Source organism: Semicossyphus pulcher, unplaced genomic scaffold, assembly GCF_022749685.1.
Source record: "Semicossyphus pulcher isolate SPU_LCO1_2020_fin unplaced genomic scaffold, fSemPul1.0.p SCAF_2, whole genome shotgun sequence".
Classification (NCBI taxonomy): Eukaryota; Metazoa; Chordata; class Actinopteri; order Labriformes; family Labridae; genus Semicossyphus; species Semicossyphus pulcher.
In genome coordinates, this window is record NW_027211693.1 from 5,205,351 (window position 1) to 5,224,133 (window position 18,783).

The 18,783-nt window shown below is 43.6% G+C and overlaps 1 protein-coding gene across 1 annotated transcript in view; it reads left to right on the plus strand.

The window, feature by feature from the left end:
- Positions 1-3,560: 3,560 nt before the first annotated feature.
- LOC138598364 (complexin-2) overlaps positions 3,561-18,783 on the plus strand; it is a 54,143-nt gene continuing 38,920 nt past the window's right edge. Inside the window, exon 1 of the mRNA XM_069670147.1 lies at positions 3,561-3,681. The gene's annotated coding sequence lies outside the window, so the exon portion shown is untranslated. The remainder of the gene's footprint in view (positions 3,682-18,783) is intronic.

Consider the following 18,783-nt stretch of genomic DNA (forward strand, 5'->3'; position numbering starts at 1 on the left):
TTTAACATATCTTTTATGGTTGTTATACAAAAGCCTTAAGAAAGTCTGGAGACGGTATATAGAGCCAGAAAGTCCATAAATTTGCCCGATCAAAGTACGTCCAATAAAAGTTATGATTTTGTTCTGTCTAGATTCTAAGTGTCTGACAACATTACAGAAGGGATCCCTACAGAGATAGACCTTCTTGTTAAAGAGGAAGATGATTTTTTTGAACCAGAAACAGCCGTTACATCGCTCTCTTCAAAGTCACCAGACTCCATTGACCAAAACAGTAATTTTATGTATAAGAACAAGAAGTAGCTGCTCTATTACTGCCTCTGTTTGATTAGTTTGTTTGTGTTATTGTGTGGCTTTGGTAAGTGTGTCAATATTTTTCTAACACAGAATAACACAAAAAAATAACCGATCGAGGCAGCGGCAGACAAGTAACTCAAATGTTCTGCTCAGTGAAATGACTGTTTTTGTCAATGGCGTCTGGTGGCTGTGAAGAGAGCGATTTAGCATCTGTTTCTTGTTAAAGAAGGCATCATACTCTAAAACAAAAAGTCTACCTCTGTCGGGATCCTTTCTGTAATGTTGTCAGACACTTGGAATAGAAATCTCAGTGACAAAAACAGGAACTTTTATTGGACGTACTTTTATCGATCAAGGATTACGCTACATCCTGTTTCACTGCTGATGGATGATGAAATCTACTGGAGCAACTGCAACACTTTTTGGACCTACATGTGTTCATATTTAGATACCAAAAAATGTAAGAGACGGGGCCCAGGTTTAAAAACACCCACATTTCCCTTCAAAGCTTTTGCTAATTGGGATCTCTGTGCTCTTTTGTGCTACAAACTTTCAGGCAAATAGCACAAACAGAGCCCCAAAGTGCCTTTAAAGATATTCCATTAATTAGCTATGAAGAGAAACATCTCTATCCCAGAGACAGGAGCTGACACTCAGGGGTATTAATGTCTTTTGACTAAGGAGATGTTTCTGGTAGCTCTTCCATTTTCTTTGCGTTTAGGCTGCACACTGACATCTTACAATGGATTTCATTATGAAGTTAAAACCCTTTTAGGACGCAGAAACAGAAGCAGGACACATTTAAGTTCTAAAAAATGAAATTCATGCTCAACATTTATATTAAAAACATGTCTAGACTCTAAAACCAACTTCTTCTGTGTAGTCCTCTTGTCTTCAGTATGTTTGTCACTCCGAGGCAGAACATGAGATTGTTTTTCATTGGCCATGTTGCTTGCGTGACATGATGTTGAGCAGCAGGCAGCACCTGTCCTGTCTGTTTGCTTAGTGTCTGTATTTGTGTGTGTGTGTGTTTGCTCAGTCATAAATGAGGCTGGTAATGACACTTTAACAATGAGTGCATTAGAGTTACACAAGGCTTCACATTAGCAGACAGGCATCACCACCGGCTGCTCCGACAGCTGATGACACCTGAACGCAGCATTATTATGTTTTATAAAGGACTGAAGCCCCGCCCCCTTCTCTTAGCGCGCATCTGTTCCTCCAGCCTCAGTAATTTTCTCCTAAACTGTTTTTTAATCAATCTTTCTGAAACTTGAATCATGTTCTTCTCCTTTATTGATTATCTACTAGACCTAATGAGTTTCTACAGCTGTATTAAGTGCTAAGAATTTGAGCACTACATCTCCCATGAGGCTTTTAAAGCATGATAATTGGTCAGGTGATTCCACCTGCTCCAAATGTTTGTCTATAATTAGAATAGCGTTGACACTCATTGGTTCCCTTCTGATAGATGGACTCACTCCAAATGTTTATGTTAACAGACGGCACAAATTAAAGGAACAGTTTGACATCTGGGGAAACATGTCTGTTGGGTTTCTTTAAGAGTGAAATCAAAGGACTGATAAGTCGGGGTTCAGGATGTAGTTAGCCTAGCTTAGCATTAAGCATGTAAAATAGGAGGAAAAACAGCTTAAAATGCACCTCTAAAGCTCGCTAATTTACAAACAGTATCTGGATGTTTTATGTGTACACAAAATGTATCTTTTTTTTATAATTATATGGCGTACAAGAATTTTAGTTATAGACTTTAAAGGTGAATTCTCGTATTTTAAAACCTCAGCCAGACTTAAAGCTCCTGTGAGGAATTTTCAGTTTGTGTTGATTTTGGCGCCCCCTGTGGACAAAGCCGTACCTCTTATCTCTCTGCTGATTTTTGTCCTCTACATGCTTAAGTGGTGGTTTGTAACAAAAAAACTGTAACTGTTTTCTTTAACAGTCACATGTATCACTCACGTTAAAAGGCAGCGTGCAGTTATTCGCTTCGTCTGACACCTACCCCCCGCCAGCAGTTTCAGGCAATAAAATAACTGTATAGAAATAATCAGTCATGTTGTTGATGGTCTGGTTTGCTTTTGTAGCTCATATAGAGTCCTCAGAATTATTTTCAGCTTCTTTCATAACCATCAAAAAACTTCTCACAGTAGCTTTAAAGATATTTTTCTAAATGACGATTCGGTACAAAAGGTTTTGAATAGTTTAAGTAAATGGCTTCACCTTACAGCTGAGATGGGCTGTTATGGCTACTAAATAACCTTTCTCAGCAAATTAGCCCAATCCAAAGCACATCCACAAAATGCTTGCTTAAAAAACATAATGGAAAGCTTCGCTACGGAGATAAAGCTTTTATTGTTACGGTAATAAACAAGAAACAGCGATAACATTGTTCTCTTAAGCCACCAGACTCCACTGACTAAACCAGTGATTTTACCTGGAAGAACGCAGGAGACGTTGGGCGATCTCTGCCTTGTTTGGTCAGCTCAGTTAGGATTTTGTGTGACTTTGGTGTTTTGAATGCTGAATTCAGATCCAGCACAATGTTTGCATCTGTAGCACAAAATGACACAAAGCAACTAACTGACAAAGGCAACTTCCATATTCTGAAAGTTAAACTGACTCTTTTTGTCAGTGGAGTTTGGTGGCTTTGAAGAGAGCGATGTAACGGCTGTTTCTGGTTCTAAAAAGCAACTTTACTCGTTATAGGTCTCTCTCTGTAGGGATCCTTTCTGTAATGTTGTCAGACATTCGGAATAACAATCTGAGCACTTTTTTTGGACCTCCGTTGATCAGCACTTTTGCATTTAAAGACTACTGCAGCCATTTAAGCCTGTTTCATGGCTGCCTGCTGAAGCTATCTCTACTGGGGCATTTAAAGAACTTTTTGTACCCATTCATTCAGACCCTAAAACATGTAAAAAAACAACAACAAAAATAATAAAAAGTTTAGTAGGCCTATGTGTGCTTGTATTCCCGGTGGATGTAATCTAATTTCCTCATGTATTGTGAAAGAGTTCCCCAACACATCATCGTCTTCACACCTGATGCTGGTTTTTAAAGGTTTCACAGCATCGCAGGTTCAGTTGAGTGTTTTTCACACGTTTCTGTACGTAAGAGTAAAAAGGCAGCACAGAGACCTGTTGTGTGTCTGGTTTGCTGGTGGAGAATCTGTCGCCATATGCTTCCCTGCTCTCTCTCCTGCCTTGGAGTAACGGAGGCTGTGAGGTAATAGTGCGCAGGAGGGGGTGGTGGTGGAGGCAGAGAGAGAGAGAGGGTGAGGAAGAGAGACGATATAGGACGGGCATCAAACGGAGGTTTGGCTGCAGACTGGTCGGGATCCCTTCGCAACCTCGGTCGCTTCAGACGCATCAGGTCAGTAAAACCAACGCGCTCTGTGCGTCAAATACCAAGCGGGGATGCTCGGGTGTTATCTTGTGTTGTTTGTTTGTGTCTTTGGGAGGGGGCGTGTGAGTGAATTACGGGTGCAGCTCGGATGATTTCAGCGGTGTGAGAGATGGTGAACAGCGGGAGGATGCGCACAGGTTTTAGGCGTGAACCGCTGGTGTGCGTGTCTGTGTGTGAGTGTTTGTACAGACGGACGCTCGTCCACGCTGGCGGCAGGCGGTCTGCAGGCTGCAGGTATCCACCAGCTGCACCTGGCTGGATGCCAGAGAGCCAGATAGTGCTTTTCAGTACAACGTGCGGGAGCGGCTCGTGAGAGAAGAAGCGCTTTCTGAGTGAAAATCACGTTTTAAGCTTCAGTTTGGCACCAAACATCAAGGCGTACTCCTCCTCCCCTCCTGCTCCGTGTTATCTTTTCATCCAGGTAAAGGCGGATCTTTTCGCCTTTTTCACCGCCATATCTCGCCTGTAGGTGCGACTGATGAGACACGAGAGGAGGAAGAGAGGAGGAGGAGGCTGTAGCTGAGGGTTTTCACTGAAAGCATAGAGGAGGATGAGGCGGTATTCCCGCGCTGCTGGATGAGGTGGGCCTGACCACCGGCTCCGGTCCTCCTCCCCCTCCGCTGCAGCAGCAGCAGCATCTCGGCTGGTGATGGATGGTGGAGAGCCTGAATTATTTATAGCTGCCAGTGCATTGATTAGCTTTATGTAATGCACCGGGAGCTGTGTGTGGGGGCTGACATAGTGGAGGTGTCTGTGTTTTGTGCATCCAGGAAACTGTTGGAATTGAAAGGTGTGTGTTTCTGTGCACAGATTGAGAGGTTGTGTATGTTTGCATAATTGTGCTTGTTTGTGTGAATGGATGTGAGGTTTTTCCGTAGCCAATCACATGCAGAGAGAGAGTGAATCATTGTAACCCATAAAACAGCTTTACTGCACATTGAAAGGGAAATCCCTTCAAAACAAAGTGCTTTGTGTGGTAGAGTTGGTGTAAACTGGTCGCATGTGCACAGTGTGACTGCATGTACAGATATTTCCAGCTGCTTCAGTGTTTCAGAGATTTAAAACATTACATGTCATGTTTTGGTGTCAGTCAGTTTCTCCGGTCTCACAGAACCACAGCTTATTATTATGCAGCCTTTACAGCCTGCTTTGAGCACATTAGTAGTAGCCTACCTATTAGATATTTAGACCCCCCAAATATAAAGAAAAGGGCCCATGTTTAAACATATTGTAGAATACTAATCAATGTGTGTATACAGTGAAAAAAAAGCTCCGACAGGTTGTTTTATTTTACAAAAAGATGTCTATAAAGATTTTAAAGTGAGCCACACTGCAGCTCTAAAACTACAGGTTGAGATTTTTCTAGTTTGCAGACTGTTCAGAATAATGTCTGAGAAGTAGCTGTGATATTGCAAGAATGTGACACTGGGGATAAAACTGGTTGAAGGTAATCAACAGTCGACAGTCGAAGCTCTGAGTTCATGTCGGATCTCTGCAAACAAACATCACCATCACGGGGTTTTCATCTGCCTCTCCGGTTTATTAGTCTGTTCTTTCCAGAAACACTCAGGATGGACAGAACATGAGTTTCCCTAATTAATGGATTTTCCCTCATAAACTCCTAAAACAGAATAGTCAGTAATTAGAAAATACAGCGTCACTATCTGGACAGAAACAGCTCATGGAAATGAGAGCGTCCAGTAAAGTGCTCTTCAGCGTTCCTCCGGGCTGAAAGTCAGTGATCTGAAAATGTGCAGCGAACATGTAAGAGCTCCCAGTGCTCCCAGTTTATCACGTGAAGGAAATGGGCTGAAAAACTGAGCAGGATGTTTTTTTTATGCAGCTCTTTCTTTCTTTTTTTAACAAGATATTTATTAAATGTGACAAGTTGATTTTGTCATGATTTTTTAAACTACGTTTCAACATCTACAAAATCTGCAACTGCAAATCTACTGTGCAGGTGTGTTTATGTTGCAGTGGACATGTCAGTATGAAAGGTAACCTGCAGCTCAAGTTCTGTAAGCGCCTGTGGGGAATATAAGAACAATGTGATCCCATATGATGCACCTTTTTATTGTTGTAGAGATGATATCAACAGGCCAAATTGACACTGAATCTAAATTGTCTCAAATTCTAGTAATGTAAATATAATTTGTGTAAATGGACAAGAATACCTTCTTTTTTTCCTCTCTCTTCTCTGTCACCCTCGAGTCTACATTGAAATATTATTGAAGCCCAAACCATGAACTTTTCTTTCACCTTCTGTCACCAAAACCAAGTAGTTTTTGTGAACAAAATGTGGTCAGAGTTTGATTATATTTACGCTCCTGAACAACTTATTAAGGGATAGAAAAGAGCGTCTGGCTTCTTTACAAGATGTCACATCAAGGTAATTATAAAAGAAGGAAGTCCCTTTTTAACCGTCAGTTTACACAATTTAAGTTTTAGTCGTATACAAGACTTTAAAATGGTTCTCAGTGGTGTGAATTCAAACTTTCCAGTCAGCCTGTCTGAAGTTTTTCATGTTGCAGACATAAATCGTGCTTTCTGTGAAAACACTGATGTTTGAAATTCATGCAAACTGACAAAAAAGGAAAATGTGTGATCGTGCACACACAATGATAGTTACATGGAGCGCCACGGTGGTGCACTGCTTAGCGCAGAAGGTTGTTAGTTTGTGTTCCGGTTGGGACAAAGAGGGTGAAGTTTGCATATTATCCAGGTGCATGCGTGGGCTCCCTCCGGCTTCCTCCCACACTCCAAAGACATGCTCGCTGGGTTCATTGGTGACTCTAACATTGCCTGTAGGTGTGAATGTGAGTCTGCATGTGTCAGCCCTGTGATTGACTAGTGATCAGTTCAGGGTGTGCCCCGCCTCTTGCCCAAAGACAGCTGGGATTGGCTCCTGCAACCCTGAACAGTGTGAGTGGTATAGATAATAGATGGATGGTCTATTTCATGAACTACATTTAGAAGTGCTGATTAACCCCTTGAATCAACCACAGTTGTTGTTACCACTGCATGTTTTTGGTAAGAAAAAAGCGGTTAAAGCTCTGACATTTTGTTCATACTTCTGGGCACACTTTGTAATGTTTACATGCGTCAATCACTGAGTCAAAGAGCCGGAGCTTCATGTGAACGCTGAAAATAGAGCGTATGTCGTGCTCTGCTTAAAGCTCCTGGTAGGATGTGTGGGTGTAATTTCTGTTGACCTTTTGTCACGGCCCTCTACCTTTGTATCACTGCTGCTCGGAGGATCCTGTTTCTCCTGACAACCTAACAAATAACACAAGTGCCTCTATAACTCATCACGCTGCAATATCACAGCAACCGAAGCAGATGACACGTATTGTCTGCTGTTGTCGCTGCATTGACTTCAGGCTCACTGTGAGGGTGATTATCAGCGCTGCATCTTTCCTCTGTTCTCTGTAGATAATGTGGCAGTGCTGAACTGATGAATAAAGCTGGAGCATCTCCGGTTGAATCTCTGGCTTTGTGCTCCGGAGCAGCGAGACGTTTGAGTGACAGCTGCACTGAAAGATCCCCCCGACATGCTGACATTCTCGCTGTGTCTGTCACCCTGCTGTTTCCATCAACAGACCTATAGATGTGAGCTATCGCTGCACTGATACGCTGTTAGCTCCACCGCAGTCTCTGTACAGTGTGAGCTGTGTGCAGAGAGGAGACCCCCCTCATCCAGTGTGTCCAAGATGTAAAAGAAGGCTGTGTGACATCATCACAACCTCTCAGTAGCATGTTTTTTATTTCTTGGAGTTCAAAATTTCTAATTTGGTGAAAGAAAGTTTGTTCTTTTTTCTTCGTAAATTTTCATTAAGAAAAAACTATCCTCGCCCTTTCCTCCTGTCCCGTAATTAATGTTTGGATATCCCGAATCGGGCCTTATGTCCCGTTCAGTGCAGATGTTAGTCTGTGTTAGTATCCGACACACAGACTGGTCAGCTCTGTGTGCAGCATGGGGTTAAATGTAGTATTTATCGCTGCAAGGAAACAATATTTAGTGCAGATAAATTTAGTTATTATAACGTTACGGTTGGGCTATTAAGTTTCACTGGAAAGGCAACTTCAGGGACTTTCAAGTTCTGTTCAGCATGTTTCTTCTTGATTATCTCCGACTCCGGCAGTGACCTCGGTGTCTCTAAAGCCGCTTTTCCACAAAACACCCATTAACACCCGGCTTTTTTGCGTACTGGGAAAGGCTACAATCGGCATTCAGACCGGGGTTATTATCGCCTCAGCTCCGATCAGTCCCCCCTTTCTGTCCCGATGCTATGCTCTGTCGATAACTTCTGCGACTCCTTGTCATCTCAGCTACAGTTTTTGTGTTTGATAAACAGACTGAAATGAATGAGTGATAGATACAATAAAGACCTAACCACCGTAACATCTTCACTGGTTACTAACCCTGTCTGGGGCACGTTTGTGACCTCAGACGATGACTCAGCAGGAAAGAGACCGAAAGCAGGATACTCCACTGGCACTGGGAAAACAGACAATCGGCATCTATAAGCGGGTCTTCCCGGGTCTGAAAAGGACGCATCAACGTGCTAATTTTTAAAGGGTATAAAAGTGCAGATGCATGCTAGCAGTAAGTTCCACCTTCCAACACCTGAAGTGTTTTTTTTTTTGCTCCTTCATTTGGATACAAATAGGCAGGGTTTTTTGATTGGGACTCAAGATTGGGACATCCCTCTTTAGAACACGTTATTTCCTCGTGTATCCCTGAGCCGATGTATCCTCACCAGAAAACAAACACCGGAAACCAGAAGAAAACTCCGAACTGTTGCAAAATGTTTCTCTTGAACACATCCCGCACAGGGGCGGATCCAGAGGGGTGGCCTGGGCCCCCCTTGAATCTGATTGGCCACCCCAAGTCCCACCCTAAACTAGGATTGGCTATTTGCCTTGTCAGAGGTGGGCCTTGTGTTAAAATCAACTATTTGGGCTGTGTTGCAACAGGCTGCAATGTGGCACATTTCCTTTAGTACTTTATATTGTTACTCTGACCACACATCTTCTGTTTGAGTCCTTAAAGAATTAAGCTTAGAAGGAAGGGTTCATTAAATGCTATTCATATGGGTGTGTGTCTGTGGACAGGGGTATGCCACCCCTGCATAAGTCAGTGCCCCGGTTTGGCCACCCCAGTCAAAAAAGTCTGGACCCTCCCCTGATCCCTCGTGCTCTGGAAGAGAACATCTGTAGCTGACATTACGCTGTGTGTCTGTGAGTGTGTGTGAGGAGTGTTTCGTCATGCTCTCACTCTGCAGGAGCCTCGCTACAGGAGCGACTGTACGTCAGAGAGAATTCATAAAAGATGCATTATTAATACTGTGCTCTGAAATACCTTCAATAAGGCAGCCTGGAGTTCTTTATTTAGACAGGATCTCACAGTTTTCCTGCTGCGAGACGTCTCACTACTCTCAGTGTGACTTTGTAAAGGTTCAGTCTGGAAACAGAAAGAGGTTGTGTCTGCGTGTGAGGGCAGGTTCACTGTTTTATTTATTCATCCACATTCAGTCTGCGCATGGCGATATAAAAAATTCAACATCTCATCCATTATCCAGAAATTATGACACGACAGGAGGAGGGGGGTCGCTAAGGAGGGGCTAAGATTCATGGGAGATTGAGTCTTTGATTTGGAGACAGGCCTCAGGTTTCAGAGCGTTTCCCTGACAGTTTTTGGTTGATTAGTTTCCATTGATGAAGGTCACCCAGGGCAACAGAGCAGTCACTGTATCAGATTACATCTCTCCACAGCTCTCAGGCAGATGTGGAGGATTGGCTTAAATGACAGGAAAACCTGTGTGTGTTAATATTACTTGTTGGCACCATGCAAAAAATGTCCGTTCAAAGTGGACGTGGTCAAAGATGGAAACATTTTTCACCACATGGTGACGGTAAATGATATTCCTGTTTGGATTAAAATAAGTACTTTTGCCAGTTAGTTACCTCAGTGCATTATGTTACGTAATGTGTAACATAAGGAACTTCACACTACGTTTGTGAGTGGACTTTAACTCCATTCTCCAGAAGAGTGATGCTGACACATCCACAAACACATCTGAGACGTTGAATCAGGGCTGCTCCTTTATCAAGCAGTAGTGTTGTCAGAGGGAGCTCATCGCGGCTGGATTGAGTCTTTAATCTGGTTGAAATTTTGAAGCAGAAAAAGCTCTGCGAGCTTCACGCTGCCCTGTGAGGACGCTCAACTGTCGCCTTTATCTTCCCCCTGCAGCCCAGCTCGGCCTGAGCGAGCCTGAACCACCAGGAGAGAGCTGACTCGGAACTAACCCGACCTGGGTAGCACACAGGGACACTCACACATTAGAAATATAAATACACAGCAATTTAAGGCTAAAGTTCAGTTCAGAGGTGAACTCGCTGTCCTCTTGTTAGGGGAATCTGACCTTTTCAGCAGCCTGGTTATCTACTTCCCTCATGATTCAGGAGTCTGCATCCAGAAGACTCTTTGTTTTGACTCTATGTTGTAATGAGTGATGAGTGCCTAAGAAGAGAATGTGAGTGTTTTTCCTGCCTTTTATTTCAAATCAGTCCATCTTACTAAATATTCTCTGTTAAACACTGATTGTCATTTTTTCACAATGTTCTAACATGTTACAGACCTAACAACCAATAGATCCTTTGACAAATATACAAATTAATTAGTAGACCTGATTATCATTAACTGCAGCCCTAAAGTTATGACACAGAAACTTACAGAAGGATTTAAAGCCTCAGGAAATTTGGTTTGAAATAGTAGAGAGATTCCACTTTTTGTGCTCAAAGCTGTAGCCCTTTTTACGGTTCCGCCTCAGCGCCGTAACGAAGCTCCGCCATCATGCCGCCTTTGCCATTTTGCATTGGACAAAGAAACGCCGCCGTGAAGCCGCCCCAGTGTGTGTTTTTACAGCGTTTCTGGGTTGCAGAAGCAAAACGTAAGCGAGGTGTAAACAAACAGCGCGTGCTTCGAATACACACACACAGCTGTACTGCTCCTGCCGGCTCCGCTGTTTACACTGACGCCTCTGTTACTACCTACGGTGCCGGCTCAGAGGCGGAACGACTTCGGCCCACCATTCCGCCTCCGTGTGTTAGAACAGTGGTTTTTAAAGTGGGGGCCGCGGCCCCCAGGGGGGCCTCAGAAAATAGGAGGAATAAAATAATAATTTTTTTGTTTTTTATTTTTTTTTAATAACCATTTGTCCTGAACCTAACAACACGTAAACTGCCGTAATCTCAGATTCTCAAATTCAGCAATACAGAAAAATGGCCATGATTGCCCGAAATGCGTCCTCTGTCTGGAGACCCTCTCAAACGAGTGTTTAAAGCCTTCGAAACTTCAGCGTCACTTGATGCAAAAACATCTGGCAGAGGCCGATAAAACAGTAGACTTCTTCAGACGTAAAGAAGAGCATTTGGTCAGGCAATCTGCTGCATTCACACAGCAAGCTACCGTGCCGAGCGGGCCCTGAAGGCATCATTTTTAGCCTCATACCACATTGCTCGTGCTAAAAAACCTCACACAATTGGAGAGGATTTGATTCAACCAGCTACCAAAGACATTGTCCGAGAATTGCTTGGTGAGGATGCTGCCAAAAAAATCGACGCTGTCCCACTCTCTGTTGTCTGTGGGTTTGGGGGTCCCCGGCCAGAAGCTAATGCTGTTTGGGGGGCCTTGGCATGGAAAAGTTTGGGAACCCCTGTGTTAGAAGACGAGACCTAACAGAGGCGTACTAATCCCGCCTTGGCCTTGCAGTGTAAAAGGGCCTTATAAATGCAAAGCTAACTCATTGCTCTGTAACGTTAGCTAGTGCTATATGATTGCAGAACTAACCTCCGTCCCCCTTTGCTCAACTCGCGCTGCTGAAAAGAAATCATCGGCCGGCACTAAACGTCTGCAGCCGAGAACAGACGACTGCAGACGTCAATACTTGGCCCGTGGACGACGCTAACGCTGGGTATCGAAAAGCTGCCGTGTGACTGTTCTTATGATGGATTGAGGGATTCATGACGTAATACATTTTCAAACATAACCACGCCCGATTCAAACCCAAATATCAGGAACGTTGACAGAAACTTTCAAATGTGATTAATATGTGATACTTTCTAAGATGCTAACTACTTGAAGACCCTGTGTTACACAGTTAAACCCGGTTCTTTGACTGCCGGCTGCTTTCTCTACTCTGAGCATCCACCTGTCTGTCTGTCTGTCTGTCTGTCTCCCCCGACCTGCCCTGCACTGTGCAGCAGACAAAGTGTCTCACTGATCAGCTCTGAACTGATGACTCATCCTAAAACCTGTCTGAGTCACCGGCGCCTCCTCGGCTCATTATGTGTCTCACACCTGTGATAGATCTCACTTTTGTTTTCCATTAGATGAGTCACAGTAAAATATTTAGACGTTTATCGCTTTTTAATGACCAATCGGACGTTTAGTGAGCTGAAGGTCAGAATAACAGGACATCACTGTGACCTCTTCACTTCCTGCTGCAAATGAAATCACAGCAGCACTTCGTACTCTCAGTTCTGTTCTGTTAACAGAGACAGTTTTTAGTACAAATCAGAGGAATAATCAGCGGGTGAAGCTCGGAGTATTTGTGTTTCCTGTGCAGCAGTGTTTATTGGATTCTTCCAGTACAATACTTCTTGTACCGAAGCTAAGTTTTGTTTGTTGTCTGGATTTGGTGACAGTTTTAAATGAACTGTCAATCAATCTCTGATCATGCATGTTCCAATCTTGAAACGTGTTTCGAATTTTCTGAAATTGATGAAACGGATATTTGGGTGCCTCCTTCTGATTTATTGATATATACACATATATATATATTTTTTTTTCTAAAGATTATATTTTTGGCCTTTTATGAGAGAGGAAAGTGGAAAGTGATGGAAATGGGGGAAGAGAGTAGGGGATGACACGCAGCAAGTGGCCTAGGGCGGGAGTTGAACCCCGGACCATTTCCAGTGTAATGAAGCCACCTTGTGTGTATGCCTCTGAGCACTGTAGTTCTGGCTGATTTCATCTCAACCCATTCACATCTTTTCTGTCCTTTTGTTGTCCAGAGTGAAAAAACATGCTTGTGTTTGGGATTATAAGGTACATACTGTAACCCATTCAGATTCATATATTACGTGTGTTTGACGCGACATGGCTTGGTGTTGTAGCCCCACAATCTGTCCCCAAACTATTTCAGCTTTGAAATCCAGAAACACGTCATAGTTTAGTGTTTCAGGTCTCCTTGGACAAAGCTGTGCCTCTACGCTTCATCCTCGGCCTCACTGAGCCCCGCATGTCACCCCTCAGAACACACACGGATTTATTGTTCAATCAGCCATGTAATGAACGCCACCGTCCACAATCCCCAGCTAATTAACTGCACAGCAGGTTCCTCGGCTGAGTTAAATAACGGCCCACACAGTGTCCGCCTTGAAGCAGAGCCAATTCTCTTAATTCCACTAAATGTATTCATCATATTTAAAAGAAACCAAAGAGACAATCCCGCTGAAACTGTAAGCTGACTTTTTTAATTTGGAGTTTAAATGGTTTCACTTTGACGCCGTGGCTTCCTTTGTTTAAGTCCTTACATGTCCGGGCATTACGCTGGTTTGGCGAGCTGCCACTGCACCGAGGCCTCTGAAGTCCTCAACACCCGGCTGTCACTGCGCTTATCATGGAGCTCCTCACAATGTCAGCCAGTGACAGGAACTGGGGCAAATCTTGGCCCTGTTACACTGCTCAGCACGATGTTGGCAGCGTGACAGCAGTGTCTCATTTCACTGAACGAGGCCTGAAACAGAAACAGGTCATGAACTAGAATCAGGATTAGATAGAAGCTATAAATGGACAATGAACAAAGTGAGAGACGGAGAACAAGTGTGAAGTCTGCGCTGCTGATGCCGTGTATCAGTGAATCTTTGCAGGATCAGTTATAAAAGGGTTTATAAGATAAGTTTGCTACATGCATGTTCCAGTATTCGTGTAGGTATGAGAAGAGATTACCAACTTTAGTTAGGGGTGCTAAATTGTGAGCAGGTCCTGTCGGTATAACGAGAGGGTAGAAACCAACATGCATGTAGTCGTGTGGGTTTGACTCGAGTAACTGACAACAGCAAACAGAAAATAAGTGTTAGAAACAGTCTGAACACGGCCTGAAGTTAAGCCCAAAACTTTCCCCAGTCTGTCTTAAAGGGCCAGTTCGCTGATTTTCACCCTCAGTCCTATCATGCTATCACGGGGAGCTAATGCCATTATGGTAGAAAAAAAATTGTGCCTTTGGAGGATGCTACCAACGTCATGTCTCGTTCAAAATCGTCAGGTTTGAAATGTAAACTGCAGACCTGAAGATTTTTTAGACGATCCCCCGGTATTTTCTCATCGTATTTTGGATTCTGTCCCGCTCTGAGCCGTTGCCTGCAGTGAAACGGTAGTATTTCAGCAGCATCTCTCTCTGGGCCATTCCTTTCAGAGGGAGTGGCGCAATGCATGCTGCGTGTTGTAGGAATGTAGAATGGGCGAAAACACGAGCTGTTTGTACAACTTTCTCCACAGCTATGGCGCCAATTTCAAATATTGTTGTTTCTATCGATTACAGAGAACACCAGCTGTGACTGACGGCTTTTTCCGGGGCAAATTGCTCCTTTAAAAAAAGGAAAAAAACTCTCCATATTTCATTCATTCAACAATGTAGCTTTCCTTCTTCTGCTGTCTAATGAGCATTGCCGCCTTGTGTCTCCGGTGCTGTTAGTGTAGTGTGCAATAAGCTCTGTACTTGGCTAAAATACTGTCTGATAATAGTCTTATTGTATGCGAGGCTTCTCTGAGATCGCTCAGTATTTTTAACTCTCTGCAGATCTTCCTGTCTGCGTGGGGCAGTGAGCGACCCACTGTGAGCTCCAGAGCTCTGTGTTTAATGCTAATCATCCATTGTTCCTGCTGTCACATCCACTTTGTCGAGGAGGAAGAGCTATATCGAGCGTAACTTGATTATATACTCCCCTCCACCCACAGCAACCCCATGCCCCTCCACCCTTGATGCTCAAACACAGACACAAACACACACTTTTTATCACTCCAGCCGGATGTGGACGACTTCACAGTTCCAGCATTTAAATGAAGCTCTCATCTGAAGTGAATTACAAGAGTTGAATGAGGCTCAGACGCCGTCAAACGTTTGGAGCAGCGATAAAAGAGGACTGAACAACCATGTGCAAAAACAGAACTCTAATTCAGATCATTGCATCATCTCGTGTTCTGCTCACTGCTGTTCTCTTTCTCATATTATTGTGAATTTAGACTCCAAAGCTTTTTAAGATCAGCGTGTGATCTGTCTATTAAACTATATTTTCATTATGAATTTTAATGGTAAACAAGAGTCGACAACAATGCTAGCATTACCCTCTGTGACACCGTATTTCTTGGCTGCTTGACAGCTGTTTGATGACTTAAATCAGCATCATAACTCCGCCTCAGTTGTTGGTTAACTTGGCCCACTTCTGAGCCACTTTGTTCCAGACAATCAACGTGTCTCCCCTTTCATCCCTCTCGCCCTCTCTGTGACGGCTGGCCTCAGTCATGAGGGCCACACTGGCTTTACACATAAGTGGCGCCGTCGACTGTTGTGAACGTATGTCAGCATTTAAGGCTGCTTTCACACCTAAAGTCCGTTTGTTTGACCAAACTGTGACAATGTTTGATTTTGCCTCGAGTTTGGTTTGTGTTCACACGGCAGCTTTTACCAGCGGATCGCAAGTTTTGATGCACAAGGAAACTGCTCTCTGATTGGTCAGAATTTCCACGTGGGAAAACTCCCTGAAGTAAACAAAGAGTTTTTTTTACTTTTATCTGACGTTGTTCCACAGTTCGATCAATTCCACTGGACCACTTGGAAGTGAACCGAGGCCCCCGATTTCAAGTGGACCAGAGTTTGTTTGTTTGGTCCACACCAAAGTTCGAGATTGCTTTCACACCACCCCGAACCGACCGGACTATCCAGCTAAATGCACCAGGGTTCGGTTCAAACGGACCAAACAGCTCAGGTGTGAAAGCACAAATACGGTGCATTGTAACATTGTTATTGGGGCGAAATACTGCGATTAAATTTCAGGAAAACCGTCGTAAAGAACACACCACCACATATAAAATCTCTGCATCTGTAATAGAACTTTAAATAATTACAGCTTTTAGTAAAAAATCGATGCAGCCATTTTAAGAATCAAAAAGCATCAAACAATAAAGTGCAATACCAAACATATTCTCCTTCATCCTCATGATCAGCTGGTGTAACGTTCCACACCTGCACCATGTTAGTTCAGCATTTTAACAGCTGCTGCTCAGCACAAAACACAACGTTATTTAAGTTGTTGTGAGTGTTGAACAGTCAGAGGATCATCAAACGTATTATTCATCTTGTTTGCTGGCTTGTGACCGTCCATCTTCCTCTGGATCACATTCAGGAGGTTTTCAGTGGGCTTCACAGCTGGATTGGGCTGGACATGACATGTAGAGAGAGATGCTGATGTTAGGAACATTTGGAGTGGTTGAAGATTTAGTTTCAATCCTTCCTGTAGCTGATGAGATATTTCAGTCTAAACCAAAGTGATGGAACAACCAACATTGCCGTCCTTACAGCCGTGCTAAAATACACCACAGATGAGAAGACAGTGAAAATAAATACAAGTTGCAGCTCAACAGATAAATAGATGTAAAACAAAGGTAAAACCTGTTTCAGGGTTTTCTGCACCTTTGTTTTTCTGTTTTTCTTTGGGTTGTTATTTACAGTGCAGCTCTCCATCTCCCGGCAACATTCATCACCGTACTCGAGCAGTTGGCAGGCGTAGCAAAGCTCCCACCCACACAGCATCGCCGCCCACCATCCCAGCGTGCTGCTGGCCACTTACCACAGCCCTCCTAACCCTGATGGAGTGAAGGAGAGGCTCAGAGAGCGCTTACTGACCGGAAAAAATAGCTGAAAGAAAAAAACGATTGCATTTATTTTCACCAATTTTACATCAAAGTGAATGTTAGTACTGAATGTCTCTGATTAACTTTGTCCAGGGCTCCTTTGACAATATTCCAGATCTCAAACCAGGTTGTTTCTGCGTCGATGAAAGCAGTGCTCCTTCTGTTTATACACCTCTTATGGTGATTGCTTGTTTTGGTCGATGCTATGTGTACGGAGTGGCTCTGCTGATGTCTGGAGGTATAAAACAACTACACGTCATCAGAAAACCAACAGACGTGTTTTGATCCACTTCCTGTATCTGCTGTCCAACAGATCCAATCCAACTCTTTGTGACGTGTTTCAACCTACCAGCTGGAATAAATAGAAAAACCACGACTGAGCAGACGAAGGAAGGAGCCAAATGACAGAATTACTGTCTGTCAGCCGGTCCGTAGACTTACCTTTGAAGAGAGCGATCTAACAGCTGTTTCCGGTTAATCAAAGGATCACACCTTGCAGAAATCCTCCGTATGACTCGTGTAGACTGATGGTGTCATGACCTCGCTGGTGTCGCAGAAACACGACGTGTCTGCCGTGACTCTGTGAAGTCCCTATAACCCAGATCTGACACAGAGGAGCAGGCGGAGCACTCAGCCCTCCATGCATTATGAAGTGTTTGTCTCTCTGAGGACTTCTGTCGTCCACACACAGAGGAGGAAGAACAAACACTGACATACACAGCTTGTCATTACTAATTCAGCATTTCCTCTTGCTTCTCCTCCAGATGGTGGACATGTTCATCCAACATGATACAGTCTATGTAAGCTTAGAGTCTAACTCTTTGGCTGACTGCCGGGGTCAGCCCTACACATGGGTCTGTATGTGAGTGAGTGAGTGACGGTGCTTTTAGAGCCATAGAGAGAGAGAGAGAAAGAGAGTTGCTACATCACATGGAGCATATTGGACCTCCACTGATGTGACTCTCTGTCTATATGGCTCTGCATTCTTTGTTTGGGGAGTTCCTCTGCTGCTGGTCTGCGGACATGGCTGACCTCACCTACACCTGGACATATCCAGGGGTAGTTTTGAGTCTTTGTTTGAAAGGTTTCCGTGGGTTGGTCTGAACAGAAAACCGTCTTATTTACTTTAGAAACGGGAACTTAATGAACACACGGCGAAAACAACCGTATGAGCCAAGACGGAGAGCGAGCGAGGGGGAGAGAGGGACAGATCGCACCCGGGTGACGTCTGTAACATTTAATTATTTTAACTAACAGAAATACTTCTGGCCTGCGGGAGACTTCTGACTACGTTTTTATTTCAAAGAAAATTAAGCAGGAGCCACAATAAGGAGCCTGTGAGTGACTTTATCCATCAAATAACTTCCTGGAAAAGTTACAAATAAAGTAACAAAAAATAACAACAACACCGGCCAGGAAACACTTCAAAATAAAAGCATTGTGTACAAACGAGGGGAGTCGGAATTCCAGATCGGGCTTTAACTTTGAAAAAGCAAACCGGAAGTGTGGACCTACTTTACTCTCCATGCCTTTACTACAGGAAGACATGTTAATGTTGCTGTCAGAGATCAATAGGACGCCTCACAATTCTTTTTCACCGTGTATTTTGGCCGAGAACGCGAGCCTCCTATTCTCTACATTCTCTGCGCATGTCACGGCAGCAGTGTGAGGACTCTCATCTGTTTTCATGCATTGAAATTGAACACGTCCCGCAGCAGACGAGGTTTTGACCTACTCTTGTTTAGATTTCTTACATAAGTTTCCTCCAAGGTTATGTTTTATGAAATCCATCCTGTTATTGCATTTCAGCAGAAGTAAGCTTAAAAAGAGCACAAGCAGTGCAACCTCAGCGCCCACTGCACAACTCGGGGGATGAGATCAAGTTGTTGTTTAAAAAATCAATAAGAGAGCAAAAATCTGAGAGAAGACGTTTTAAAAGTAAATCTGAGCTCAAGCAAACAGCGGAGCAATCGGAGCGCTCGCAGGGAGAACGTGTCACAAGATCTGAACATGAAATCATGCTCCGAACGGAAAGACCATAGAATCAAGAAAAGGCATAAATCAAACTAATATAATTATGATATTTCTTAATC